This window comes from Hyaena hyaena, unplaced genomic scaffold, assembly GCF_003009895.1.
Source record: "Hyaena hyaena isolate Hyena2069 unplaced genomic scaffold, ASM300989v1 scaffold_6, whole genome shotgun sequence".
In the NCBI taxonomy this organism is placed as follows: Eukaryota; Metazoa; Chordata; class Mammalia; order Carnivora; family Hyaenidae; genus Hyaena; species Hyaena hyaena.
This window is the reverse complement of record NW_024080638.1, coordinates 5,335,441-5,348,135: the sequence shown is the minus strand read 5'-3', so window position 1 is coordinate 5,348,135 and position 12,695 is coordinate 5,335,441. Positions and strand designations below refer to the sequence as shown.

The 12,695-nt window shown below is 39.0% G+C and overlaps 1 protein-coding gene across 6 annotated transcripts in view; it reads left to right on the top strand.

The window, feature by feature from the left end:
- Window positions 1-12,695, top strand: part of LPAR1 (lysophosphatidic acid receptor 1) — a 135,748-nt gene that overhangs the window by 57,216 nt on the left and 65,837 nt on the right. The gene's annotated exons all lie outside the window — the stretch shown is intronic.

The window sequence follows — 12,695 nt, the reverse complement described above, 5'->3', positions numbered from 1 at the left end:
CCCTCCTTTTAGAGTGTGACCCCCTCCATCTCATTGATGGCAATCATTTTTAAGCCAAGGTTAAAGAAAAAAACTGTACCTTTGAAAAAGAGCTATATTGCTTGAACTTTAAATCTTGATGGTACAGAATGCTTATTCACACTTCTTTTGTCTTGTGTCAATTTTCAGGCTACTAAATTCTGTATGATTTCAAGTAGGGGTATGTGGAGGAGGGCAGAAGGAGGGAAGCGGTAGGGAGAAGGGAGCGTTTTTACCTCATGTACTATAAATGCTTTTTGTCTCTCCTAATAAAAAAAAAGACCTTGGGATTTTATCATATGGATAAAGTCCTCCTGTTATTTACCATTTTAAAGGGTTTGGCATTTTCCAGAAAGCTTAGTGTTACCACCACCACGTGTGTTTCTCTTTCTGGGAAACGGGTCAGCATTTTCACTGACCTTGGCTATTTGGTTTCCATTCCCCTCAGTAGGGTTTTGGGAGCCGCTGAGACTTTGTGAATGGGTCATGAGATTTAGTGTCCGTGCCTGAGGGTGCCGTGTCAGAGGCTGCCGCACGGCTGCCCGCATGCTACAGCCCTTCATAGCCTTTTGTGAAGTGAGTTAGGCCCTAGCACAGGTTTTCTGGGCAAGGAGTGTAGCACCTCAGTCTTGCTGTCACCATTTGTCCACATTTCCAATAGGAACCTCTTACCCACATGGCTCTTTCCTCTTACACAAACTACTGTCAGCTAGCAGGTAAGAGATATACTTCTCAATGACTCATTTAATTAAAATGTTTGACATCGCCCAAGGTAGAAAGAGGTTGTATTTAATGTAAACACTTGGGGAAATAGGTACTCTTGTAAATCCTCTGTGGGAAGGTAAATTGGTAGAGTCTCCCTGGAGGGTAATTTGACAGTATCTGTTCAAATTATATCCCTTCACACATGCCCTGTCCTCATTTTGGTAACTGCATTAGAAAAACACTTGTTCATGAGTCCAAGGAGACGTGCATAGAGATATCCACTGAAGCCTTAGTTGAAGGCTAAGAAGTACAAAACTTTCTGAATATACAGTAATGGAATGACCATAAATTAAGGCATGTTGAGGAGATTTAAGTACCATGCGGCAGTTAAAAAAATAATAAATACGTATCTTAACACAACTGTGTCTCTCTAAGATACCTGACAGAGGAAAAAAGAAAGTAAAATGCACACTAATTCAGGAAGATGTCATTCAAACTGTAAAACCATATGTTTTTAGGGGTAAACATATGGTACGTTAATATAAACACATAGTGAAAGGTCTAGAACATGCATCGTCAGTGGGAATGACGTTTTTCCCAAAAGGGCAAAACTTGGATCTTGGGAGATTAAAAAAAAAAAAAAATCCTTTTAAATTTAACTCTACCTGACAACATCTTATTTCTTAATATTTAATTTCTCTCAAACCTTTGTCATTGAGAAGCACCAGTGGGACAAACAAAGTCAAGCACGGGGCTAGATGTGCAAGCGCTCTGTAGTCACACTGCCCAAGTTTAAATCCTGGCTCCAACATTTACTAATTGAGTGCTTGGGGGTGGGAAAAGGTATCCACCCTCTTAGTGCCTGCATGTCCCCATCTGCAAAGTGAACATAATAATTACAGAACCAACTTCATAGGATTCTTTTAAGGATGAAATGAGATAATATGTATAAAACTTAGAACAAAATCCGGTACAGAGTGCTCAGAACATCTTAGTGAATACTGTTCGGCAAGCTCACTGTGGCCGGCCGGCTGGGGGATCCAGGAATAAATAAGACACACAGGGCTTTTGCGGGGAGGGTTTACAAACGGAGTGTGACACAGAAAGATGAGGAGACGAGAAATTCCAGTGCTGTGTCACAACTGCTGTGATGGAAGTATGGCTACCCTAGGAGTGAAAGGAAGCATCCAGGAAAGACTTGGAGGATCCAGGAAGGCTTCTTGAAGGAAGACCACCAGGCCAGGAGCTAACGTATCCTTACTTTGACAAGGGAGAAGAAACCTGTGAATGTTAGGTGTTCCACGGCGGGGGTGGGGGGGTGGGGTGGGGGAGAGACAGAGACAGAGAGAGCGTGCGCCGAGCACGCGCACAGAGTTTGGATGTTAGTTTGGGAGATTTGCAGTGTGCTGGGGTGTGAGGTTGTAAGCAGAGATGTGCTGGGGCCGGCTCTGCCAGCTCAGATCTGATTGTTAAATTGTCAGGAATTGTGTGAGCCAGTTGACTTCATGCTTGTAACTTGAAATCAGCCAGGGTGGAGTATTTAACCATGGAAATTGGCAAACACAATCCCTTACTCTTAGGAGCCCATTGTAAGATATTTATCAGCATACTTCTGGTAGTAGAGGAGGCAGATGGGTTAGGTTACAAGGTTGGAGAAGATTCTGCAGGGCCTTGCAAGCTACATTGAGGAATTTAACTTTAATCTTGAAGCTTGTGTAGCTTTGGAGTTTGGGGTCTGGCTTCCAACCCCGACTTTTGACAAGTTTGTTGAATAAGTTTATTATTTAATCTCAAGCAGGGTAGCAAGTCTTGTTATTCTTAACATATGTTGGGAACAGTAGCCTCTGATAGCTGGAGGCACCCAAGCCCACTGGGAAGGACTCACCTATAAACTAGGTATTAGGTCCTAGGGAGAGGGAGTCTACTCTTCTAGAGAGATACCGACCATTGTTGGGTCACTTAGTTCTGGCGAATGATGGGCCTCCTGATAACCTGTATGTCCATTCTTTGCACGTAATTTGTGCTGTCAGATTTTAGTCTGAGGCTGACTTGCCCTTGCCCCCAAGTCGGTATTGATGTCCACTGTCCCATTATCAGGGTTTCTCCAGGTTCAAAGAAGGTAAAAGTAACTTAAATACGGCATCTCCTCAGGCAAGGCGTCATAAGCAGTTCACTCCATCAGCTTAGCCTGGTATTGTCTGGCACGTCAACTTGCATTCTTTGAGACTGAATTCAGGGACCTGTGTAAAGATACACCCACATTCAAGTGTGAAAGGCCTCCCAATCCTTTTCTAAGGCAAAAACAACAATTAAAAAAACAAAAAACTTTTTGGTTTTGTTTTCCTCTATTCATTTGGTAACAAAGAGCATTTTTCTAATCAAGGTTGCCTAATACTAGATATAAGCTAATTAATATGGACAAATAGCCTGTGATTGTTTCAAACAATAATAGGGAAGAAAGCCTCCATTGTCACCTCTGCTGGGGTGGCTGTTTAGTGAGTGAAAGATAGGCCTTGTGCTTTGAAGTGGGACAAGTTTGTATTCCCTGCTTTCCTCCAGACTAGACTGCAAGGCGGATTTTTGTTTTCTTATGTTGAGAAAGCACCTTGTTCTTATGAAGCTAGATAAATATAGAAGTGAAACTGGACTAGCAGCAGCAGGAAGACTGTGCGGAGCTGATTTATAGCTGTGTTCGTCCAGGCTCTGTTAAAGAGTTCCTTACCCGAGGAAGGCTTCAGGGATGTGTCTGTAGACAGGACCATGTTCATCATTAGGTTGCGTTAATGTGTTCATATCTGGCAGATGCGGGCGTAGGCTGGAGGTGGGATAGGAAATAAAACAACGTGCCACTCTAAATGGTCATTTTCTGTTTCTAGAACTCTTATAGCGTTACTTTAATTGTGCTTCATCCAATTACTGTGGGTAGAGGATGGATTAAAAGTTTTGTTTTCCTTTTGAATGGAAGGGTCAGTAGTTCAATACGTGCATGAATGGTTTTGGCCTCTCTCAAAGCCAGGACTGGTGTCGAGAATTTCAAAAGTATTCAGATCCCACACCTGGGATTCCAGTAAGGACGGGCTGTATTATATCAGGGTTTTTTGTTTTTTTTTTTTTTTTAAAATAAGATATTTCATTCTGCTCTCGATTGTGAAGTGGCTATCTTGGTTTTAAGCCCAGGAAACAAAAGCTACTTTGGTCCCTCCAAGTGATTACCTGTAGCTTTCCTTAAAGGCATGAATTTGGGTAGATAGACACTCAGTGTCTTAACAGATTGCTCCTCTGGTTCTGATTCAGCGTTCTGATGTAACACAATGAGGTCTCTACTTAAAGAGGTCTCTAGTTGTCACCTGGTAGAAGACCAGCATTTTGGAACATCATTACCAATAGGTTCCTCTGACAAAATCCATCAGATTTCCAAAATGTATGGTTTGGAGGTTTATTTCTGGTATCAGAGACTGGATACTTTTGGATTAAAGCAATTGAATTCCATGTTTAATGGGTTGCAGTTTTTGAGCTTGAAAGGCTTCTGATTTTTTGTTTTGTTTTGTTTTTAAGAACTTTTTATGATGGCGGCTTCCAAACGTTCACAAACATAAAAAAGAATAATGTTCTTTTTTAGATTCAACAGTTATTAGTATTTTGCCATACTTGTTTCACTTCCTCCCATTTTGCGGGAGGAACTGTTGTAAAGCAAATGCTTGGCATCGTGTCTTCTCACCTTGACCCTTGTACATCAATATGCATCTCTAAAAATATTTCATTTATATAACCACAATACTATTATCATACTTAACAAAACTTAAAACAGCTGCTTAATATCATTTTATACTCCTCCATATTCAGATTTCCCCAATAGATTTTCTAAGAAGTGGTTTTGCAGTTGTCTTTTAAAACAGTGATCAGATCCTTTTACTCTTTTCCATAAAGCCATTTGATGACTTTTTAAGGTTTAAAAGGTAATCCCAGGGGATGCCTGGGTGGCTCAGTTGGTTAAGCATCCGACTTCAGCTTAGGTCATGATCTCACAGTTCTTGGATTCAAGCCCCACGTTGGGCTCTGTGCTGACAGCTCAGAGCCTGGAGCCTGCTTCAGATTCTGTCGCCCTCTCTGCCTCTCCCCAGCTTGCACTCTGTCTGTCTTTCTCAAAAATAAATATTTAAAAAACTTTTTTTAAAAGGCAGTCCCATTCACCCCCCCCCCCCTTATTCTCTAAGTGGGAAATAGACTAATCTAGCAATCAGAATATTTCACCACTGAAGGATAAAAAAATGAGACCTATACCTATACCAAAGGCTCTAAAGAGAATGATTGTATTTGTTAAATTATTAGTCACAGAAGTAAGGGCTCGCAGATACCTTGATAGTGCTTTCAGACTAAAGTGTGAACAATTGAAGTATGACGTGTGTTTCCAGGGCCACACAATGAAGACACCGTGTGGTCTGGCTTCACCTAATATGGAACTGAAGAAGGAGAATGGGCTTAGATGTAGGTGAATTTTGGTTCAAATCCTATAGCTAGGGCATGTTTCAATATAGGGATCTTTTTCAGTTTTCTTTCTTTTAATCTCTAGAATTCAAACAATATATACTGTGCTCACAAATATAAATGGCAAAATACCCATTCAGTACACTGTTGGTGCCTTAGATCCCTGACATATTTCATTTCCTCTTTCCCCTCCGTAATTATTCTGAGAATACAGGGAGAAGGTGGTTACCTCTGCATATGGTGTGTGTAGATGATGTGCTTATGTGGTGTGCCAGAAGATCCATCAGACGAAAGCCAAGTTAGATAAACAGTCTATGGAAAACTCCAATGCATTGCCAGGAATAAATGCATGTGTAGATAAACACTGAGATTTCTGACTTACTCTATCTCCAACCATGTTTCTATTAGAGGTAAAATTTGTTCTCATATTGCAGTTTAAATTCATCTATGCTCCCTTTTGTGTTTATAAGTTCAGATAAAGCTTGAGAGGATATTTTATTTCAGAATATGAGGACACTTTTTTTTTTTTTTCTTTCCCCAAACTAAAGCAAAATAAAGGTGGGGGGAAGGGATCTAGAGTTAATTAGCTCCCATGAGAAGAGGTCATGTGATTTTATTTAGACTGGTTCCAGGCGGTGGTGGTTGGGAAATGTTTAACAATATACTCATTAAGAGTTTTTAGATTTTAATTCCTGTGTAGTTAACATATAGTGTTATATTAGTTTCAGGTGGACAATGCAGTGATTCAACAGTTCTGTACATTACTCAGTGCTCATCATGACAAATGCTCTCCCTAATCCTCACCACCTATTTCACCCACCCCCCACCCACTTCCCCTCTGGTAACCATCTGTTTGTTCTCCATAGTTAAGAGTCTGTTCCTTGGTCTGTCTGTCAGTTTGTCTCTTTTTTTTTTTTTCTTTTGCTTATTTGTTTCTTAAATTCCACATATGATTGAAATCATATGGTATTTGTCTTTCCCTGACTTAGTTGCCTTAGCATTATACTCTGTAGGTCCACCCATGTCATTGTGAATGGTAAGATTTCATTCCTTTTCATGGCTGGATAATATTTCATTATATATACATACCACACCTTCTTTGTCCATTCTTCTATGTGAGGGCACATTTTGAGTTTTCTACTCATATAAGAAAATTGTGCAAAGACATCTGGGGTAAACCACAAAGGAGAACCTTCATGTTTGCTTCTTTTTCTTTCTAATATATTCTAATTAGTATAGTCTTTAGTGACTAAAGCTATCTCTTTATCCTTCAAAAGGGACATGATTGTCTCCCTCTTACTGCCCATTATGGTGCCATTTGCCTGTTTTACTTTCACATACCTGGCTTCTCCAGCGACTTTTCTTTGAACTGTCACTGCAGCTTTTCCATGAGTAAACACTAAGATGGGGGCAGTGCCCTAGTGTGTTTGCTAGCAGAGGAGAGGATAATCATAGAGTCTAGGAGATTTCTGTCTTTGGAGAACTGTACCTTGCTATATAATAAGACACTCATTAAAAAAAATCAGCCTTCATTTGCTGTGTGTGATGATACTGCCATTTCATAATTGCATAGCATCACTTAAGAACTGCCCTTAAGTTAAACTTATTTCATAAATGATAATCCTAGGCAGGCACAGGCTGGGAGCAAAGTGAGAGTGGATTGTTAACCTTTTCTTTAGCATCTGACAAAATGTTTATGAAAGGGCCATGGTGTAGATCAGTTCTTGAAAGGCTAGGTTGGCACTATAGTAACTTTCAGAGATTCAGACCCCCTTTGGGAGCAAGAACCTCCAGTTTTTCAGGAACAGGATAAGATAGGGTTGAACTAGAAGCTGCCTGATCACAAAATATTTGCACTTGGATGAACCCCCATCAGCCAGCATAGGGTGGTTTTGAAGCCTTTCAGACATGGAAAGAAGATGCATTCATCTGGATTCATCCTTGGGCCTCCACTCTGAGGGCTTTGCACACTCCCCAATTCTGTTTACCATGACTTTAATTGCAGTTAATCAGGCTACTAAAGAAACTTGGCAAAAAAAAAGTGGAGGGGAGGACCCAGAAGAATCCCAGCCCTGTGGCTTGTGTTCAGGACTTCTCTCTGACATGCTGGCTTGTGTGTGAGTGACCGGTGGGAACTCAGGACTCAGCGGTCATGGTCAGGCAAAGATCCGACCTCTGTGAGACACATCAAGGTGGAGACTCGCTGCTCATCAGCCCACTGTCTCTTTTAGGATTAGCTTCGCAAACTAGGGTGACACAACTTGCAGATGGGGCTTCAATTGGGTGACAGTAGAGAAAGAAGATGTAAAAGAAAGAAGGTGGCATGATAGGAAATCTGTGAGGATTATAGCTGTAGTTATGCCATGATGTTTGGCTTTTTCAGTTGATGTATCAGGAATATGCATTTATTCTTTTGAGAACTTTTTGCATATTTTCTTAAAATTAAACAATAGATCAGTATGGTGTTAAACGCTGCTGCTTTTGTTTGGTTGGACATTTTATTGCTTTCTCGAAATTAGTCACTGAAAAAGAAAGCAGACAAACTCTCTTGCAAGAATAAAAGAGTACCTAAGTGTAGGTAGTAGAATATAGCAAAGACTTAAATAGATATGCAATCCTATCCTATCTTTTAAAAATTAAACACCTGAGGGGCACCTGGGGAACTCAGTTTGTTGAGTTTCTGACTCCTGGTTTCAGCTCAGGTCATGATCCCATGGTTGGTGAGTTCGAGCCATGCATCAGGCTCTACACGGACGGTGAGAAGCCAGCTTGAAATTCTCTCTCACCCTCTCTCTCTGCTTCTCCCACTCTCTCTCTCAAAATAAATAAAAACAAAAAAAAATTGAACACCTGAAGCTAATATTATTTATCAATTATATATTTATAATTATATCAATTATAATTGATAATATTATTTGTCAATTATATTATATTGACAGAATTATATCAGTTATATCACAGAAACAACTGTGAGATGAGACCATTATCCAGAAAAGCTGTGTATAAGTGCATGAAAAGTTATCAAGCACCTAAGAATACTAATAATAAAACAGGCGTAAGAGCTCTTTGAGATTATTTATCAAACTTTAATAAACATTAGAGATGACTTGGGGCACCTGGATGGCTCAGTTGGTTGAGCATTTGACTCTTGGTTTTGGCTCAGGTTATGATCTCACAGTTCGTGAGTTTGAGCCCTGTGTTGAGCTATGTGCTGACAGTGAGGAGCCTGCTTAGGATTCTGTGTCTCCCTCTCTCTCTGCCCCTTCCCTGCTCATACTCTCCCTCACTCAAAAATTAAAAAAAATAAAAACAAAAAGAGATGACTTAAAAAGATAACTGTGTCAGTGGATAGTAAGATTCATTGATATGATGTCAGTTCCCTGCAAATACATTTTATAGATTGAATGTGATCATAATAAAAATCCTAATTGTTTAGAAACCTCACAGGCCAGTTCTGACATTTATATAAAATTACTAAAGGTAAAAAATAACCAATCTAATCTAAAAGAGCTAGGTGGGAAAAGCTGCACTTCCAGGTATCAGAATTTATTATAAAGTTATACTGAATAAGGCAGTGGGGTATTTGTGTAAGGATAGATAAATGATCAGAAGAAATAGACACCAATTCACACACAAATCATTACAAAAAAAATGAATTGGAATGAGATAATAAGGGAACATTCTGCTATTAGGTGATGAAAAAGATGGGCTAATGGAAAATAATTTTTCATTTTCTTCATGGATGAATAACTTCCTATTTCCATCTGTGAGTTCAAGAAAGGTGTGTTTAAAGGTAGTGGTTGCTTTAGGAAAGTCAAGCTCTCTGGGTCACTGAATTTGAAAGTTTCAAGAGAACAGATAGTACAGAAACCGAGTAAGAAGTACTCAATCCTTACGAGCAGGTGATGTGTGTCTGTCCCTTTTATAGATGAGGAAACAGAGTCCTGAGAGGCTGGTGTTAGATAACCAGCATTTCAACTCCGGTCTCACTGATTCTAAGGTCTAAGCTCACTTCTCTGCTAATCTATGATGGTACTTCCCATACCCCTTGCTGTCTCCCAGGAAACAGGAATTGCAAGTGAAAGACCCTCCTCTCATGTTCAGGTTTTATTCATTAGTCACTCCTTGGGCCTGGTGTCACCTGGCAAGAGTGCTCATTGCTACCCTTCCCTCCCCTTCCTTCCCCTCCCTCTTTTACTGATGGGACAGCCCCTTTGCTGTGACTCAGAATGAATTAGCTGTGTTTTGTTTTTTGTATGTTAGGCATAGAAAAGAGCATAGAGTGGTGCAATACAGTCATATATCTGTTACCTAGCTTTATGAAATTTGAACATTTTGATGTAATCGCTTCAAAATCTTTTGATCTTTAATAAATGAAACAAATCATTACAGATAAAGCTAAAGCCCCTTTGTAGTCTTTGCCAAAATGTGACTAATTAGCCCTCTTGGCTCAGATCGTAAGTTGATATTTGTCATCATCTTGCTTGTGTTTGTGGGTATATGTACATATGTTGGTAAAAATAAACAATATATAGTATTTCTGCAAGTTTTAGGTTTATTTATTTTGATAGAGAGCACGTGCGAGCGAGCTTGTGTGCATGTATATGCACACGAGGCCAGGGGAGGGAGGGAGGGAGAGAGAGGGAGAGAGAATCCCAAGCAGCCTTCACACGCAGCACTGAGCCCAACAGGGGGCTCGATCTTACAACTTTGAGATCACGACTATGAGGTCATGACTGGAGCCAAAATCAAGAGTCCCATGCTTAACCAAATGAGCCACCTTGGGGCCCCGATTTCTGCAAGACTTTAACATTCCTAAAAATGGTGTGCTGCATTACTGTAGGGACTCCTTGAGTCATCATATATAAAGCTCTGTTTTGTTCATTCTCACTGCTTTATAGCACACCCTTCTGTTTGTATTGCAGTTTACCTGTTCTTCAGTTGACACAGTTGTTGCTTCTGACAATTTGGTGTTATAGAAGAGTAGTGATGAAAAGTCCTGCATGCCTCCTTAGGCACATGTGTGAGTTTTTAGGTTTAGACTTTCTCAGTCACCTATATGAATGTGTCCAACTTCCGTGTTGTTTACCAAATAGTTTTTCAAAGCAGTCATGCTAAATTTTACTCCCACCAACACCGAATGACCGAATGACCGTCCTCACCAACTCTTGATTATTTTCAGACATGTTAATTTTTGCCAAGCTGGTGGAGATAAGTTGTATTTGACTGTGTCTTTAACTCTCTGATTCCCTGGAAGAGTAACTTTCTTTTCATGTGATTATTGGCCATTAAGGTTTCCTCTTCTGTGAATTGCCTATCCTGATCTTTGCCTATTTTCTTACCTGATTGTTTGGCTTTTCCTTTTTGGTTTGTAGGAAGTTTTTACATTTCACGGTAAGTCTTTTTTGTGTGTATTGCCAAAACTTCTCCTAGTCTTGAGCTTCTTTTTTCACTAATTATAAGGTTTTGTTGCACAGAAGTCTTGAATTTCTAATTAGTCATATTTTGTCATTGTTTTGACCTTGTTTAGAAAAATCTATGTATGAGTTACGAATAGATGCCTTATTTTGTTTTCAAAGTCTTAGAGATTTATTTTTTCACATATGTCTTTATATAACCTGAAATTTCTGTGTATGTGGCATAGATTATCAATTTATTTTATTTTTTCATATAGATGAACAGTTAGGCCATTTTCTCCATTGATGGGTGAAACAAATCTCTAATATCTAATTTCTGGTGCTCTATTCGATTGGGCCATTCATGTATTTTTGGGACAATATTACAATGTCGTAACTATTGTCACTTTAAAATAAAATGTGGTATTCTGTAGAGCAAAGAACTTCCAAGTTATCTAGGATATTCTGATTCTTTTATACCTTCATGTCAGTGCTTAGGGAACTTGTCAAGCACCTTGAAGAACCCTTTGGGAGTTTTTCATTTTACTGCACTGAATGAATATATTGATAGTGGGAATATTGGCATCTTAATATCTCTTTCTGACCATAAAATATTTTCTCTATAGGAACATAACGGATTCATGTGACTTGATGTTAACCCAGCAAACTTGCTAAATTCTATTCATACAGTTATCTTTGTATTTTCTATGTAATGGATTATCTCATTTGTGAAGAACAATAAGGTTTTTCTTTTTCAAGTCTTTTTGTTTTTTGTTTTTGTTTTGTTTTTCTTACAGTTTGGCTATGACCATGAGTACATGCTAAAAAGCAATTGGTAGTTTGTTTCATTTCTATTTTATAAAGGAATATTCCCATCAACTATGACAATTGCCACAGATCTTTTATGAAGTTAAGCTCCTTTGTAATTCTAGATTGCCAAATTATTATGCAAGGGCACTAAAATTTACCAAACACATTTATTCATGTCTACTGAGAGGATCATTGGCTTTTTTTATTTCCTTGAATTTGTGTGGCGAATTATATTATTAGATATTTAAATGCTAGATCATATTTTCATTCTGGAATAAACTCTATTTAGTCTTGATATATAAAATTTATATGTTTATATTTATATGTAATTACATATAATTAAATATTTATTCTAATATAATTACATATACACATATATAAATGTATAATATATAATATATATTTAGGAGCTCTCATAAATGTTGCTAAAAATATTGACTAATAATATCTTTTACTCTTTCTAAAAATCTTTTTTTTTAAAAAAACATTTTTAATGCTTTTTAAATTTATTTCTGAGAGAGAGACAGCGTGAGCAGGGGAGGGTCAGAGAGAGGGAGGTACAGAATCTGAAACAGGCTTCAGGCTCTGAGCTAGCTGTCAGCACAGAGTCCGATGCAGGGCTCGAGCCCACGAACTGTGAGATCATGACCTAAGCCGAAGTGGGCCGCCCAATCGACTGAGCCACCCAGGTGCCCCAAAAAATATTTATTTCTTTTGAGAGAGCATGAGTGGGGGAAGGGCAGAGAGAAAGGGAGAGTCCAGTGTGGTGCTCGAACCCATGAACTGTGACTTGAGCTGAAATCAAGAGCCAGATGCTTAATTGACTGAGCTACCCAGGTGCCCCATTAATATCTTTTATTCTTAATCTCCTTGTTTGTTCTTATAATTATTGTGGCTTCCTACAAAGATAACCAAATAAACTTTGAAAATATAAAACCAAAACAGTATCAAGCAATTTTTGGTAGATTTAAAGACAAATGGAAGCACAATGCTGAGTAGCAGTAATATGTTACATGGGAGCAGAGGCACTGGAGGGAAGGCGTCAAGGGAAGAGGGTCGCCTGTAGACTTCAAGTCAAGACTACATTGAAATATTAAGAATAAGCATTAAAGTACAGAAATAGAAAGTATTGCTGTTGAAAGCTTTGAAGTGGAAAGAGGGAAATACAGAAGCTCCGTCTGTCCAGTTTGGTCTCTCATCTGATATTCTTGGGTCTAATCCTGCTGTGGACTGTTCTCCTGGTTCTCACATGTTACTCCTCCTGTGGCCTTATTCTTCTGG